Genomic DNA, 2,127 nt, shown 5'->3' with positions numbered 1-2,127 from the left:
GGTGGGAGCTACCTGCTTTTGGGCAGGAACAGTCTGACTCATTTTTTCCCACAGCAACCAGTGCTCTAAAGAAGGAACTACCTGACTCTCTGGAGGGAAAACCTCCTACCCGGGAAACACAAGGATGAAAACAACAATAATGACAGTCAGTGTGTAGGGGAGCTTGCTGGCTTTTCAGTTCCAGAAATGCTTAACTATTTAAAATAGACCAGGCTCTCATCTTATATTGTTTTTAAGATTGAATTTTATTTTTTTATTACCATCTATTTATTTCCCCCCTTTTGGCCTCTACTCTCCCTTAGGAAAAAAAGAAAGGAAAAACAAAATTCTTATAGCAAATAAAAATAGTCAAGTAAAACAAATTCTTGTATTGGCCATGTCCAAAAATGAGGGTCTCATTCTGCATATTTAGTCAAATCTCTCTGTCTGTTGGGAGGTGGGTAGCATTCTCTAATTTTGGTCCTTTGAATCATGATTGATTATTGTGTTGATCAGAGCTCTTTACTTTTTGAAAGTTGTTCCTTTTTAACATTGATCTTGTTATATTATAAATTGCTCCTTTGGTTCTGCTCAGTTCATTCTGCTTTAGTCTACATCGGTCTTCCCAGGTTTCTCTAAAACTATCTCATTTCTTACAGCACAATATTATTTCATATATTCATAAGCCATAACTTGTTCAGCCATTTCCTAGTTGATGTCATCGCCTATATTTCTCATTCTTTTCTAACATTAAAGAGCTGGTTTGTGTGTGTGTGTGTGTGTGTGAGAGAGAGAGAGAGAGAGAGAGAGAAAAAGAGAGAGAGAGAGAGAGAGAGAGAGAGAGAGAGAGAGATATTTTTGTTTTTGTTTTCTCTCTTTAGGTTACAGGCTAAGTAGTGGATTAACAGATCAAAGGGTATAGAGTCTAGCAATGTTGGGGGCACACATATATATGTATATATATAAATTTTTATTTTGTATTATTAATATAATTTATCTACACATGTCTCAGTCCCTCCCCACTTTCCTCATCACAGTGGGCATCATCTGGGAAACAGATATATTCATGCAAATTATATCTTTCATATTTCCACCTTTCAGTTGACTCTCTGGAGGTAACATTCACAATTTATTCTTCAGGAATTAACTCTATAAAATGACCTACTTGTACAAAAATATTTATAGCTGTTCTTTTCAAAGAATTGGATATTAAAGGGATGTCCATCAATTGGGGAATGCCTAAACAAATTGTGGTATATGATGGTGATGGAATACTATTGTGCTATAAGGAATGATAAACAGGATTATTTCAGAAAAAGCTGGAAAGACTTAAATGGACTGATGCAAAGTGAAATAAGCAGAACCAGGAAAACATTATACATAGTAACAGCAATATTATGGAATGATCAACTGTGACAGACTGAGCTACTATCGACAATACAATGATCCAGGACAGTTCTGAAGGACTTATGACAAAGAATGCTATCCACCTCCAGAGAAAGAACAGTTGAAGTCAGGATGCAGATGAAAGCATATGATTTTTCCATTATTTATTTGAGTTTATGTTTTGGGGTTCTGGTTGTATAAGATTACTCACAAAAGTGAACAATAAAATATAAAATAAAAAATTACAACAAAAAAGAATCAACTCTGTAGCTGTGTATGGTGTTCTCTGGGTTCTATTCATTTTGCTGTTCTTGTGTTCTTTCCAAGTTTTATCACAATTAGCCTGCTTATCATTTCTTATAGTGCAGTAGTATTCCATCACAATCATATACCACAGTTTTTTTTAGTTATTCCTCAATTGAGAGGTATTCTCTCAATTTCCAGTTTTTTACCACTACAAAGTGTGCTGCTATAAATATTTTGGAACATATAGAGTCTTCCTTTTCCTCTGAACTCCTTGGGAAACAGACCCAGAAATATTATTTCTGGGTTTATAGGTATATTTTTAAGACTTGAGAATTTCTTTACTTTTTTTCTCTTTAGTAATACTTAATTTTTTCCTAATTACATGTAAAAATGTTTTGAAATTTTTTTCTAACAATCTGAACTCCAACTTTTCTGCCTCTCCTCCCAGTAATCAATTTGGTTTAGGTTATCACATGCGATAGCATACAAAAAACATATTTCTCTCTCTCTCTCTCT

This window comes from Gracilinanus agilis, chromosome 5 (genome assembly GCF_016433145.1).
Source record: "Gracilinanus agilis isolate LMUSP501 chromosome 5, AgileGrace, whole genome shotgun sequence".
In the NCBI taxonomy this organism is placed as follows: Eukaryota; Metazoa; Chordata; class Mammalia; order Didelphimorphia; family Didelphidae; genus Gracilinanus; species Gracilinanus agilis.
Note: the sequence above shows the minus strand (reverse complement) of the source record.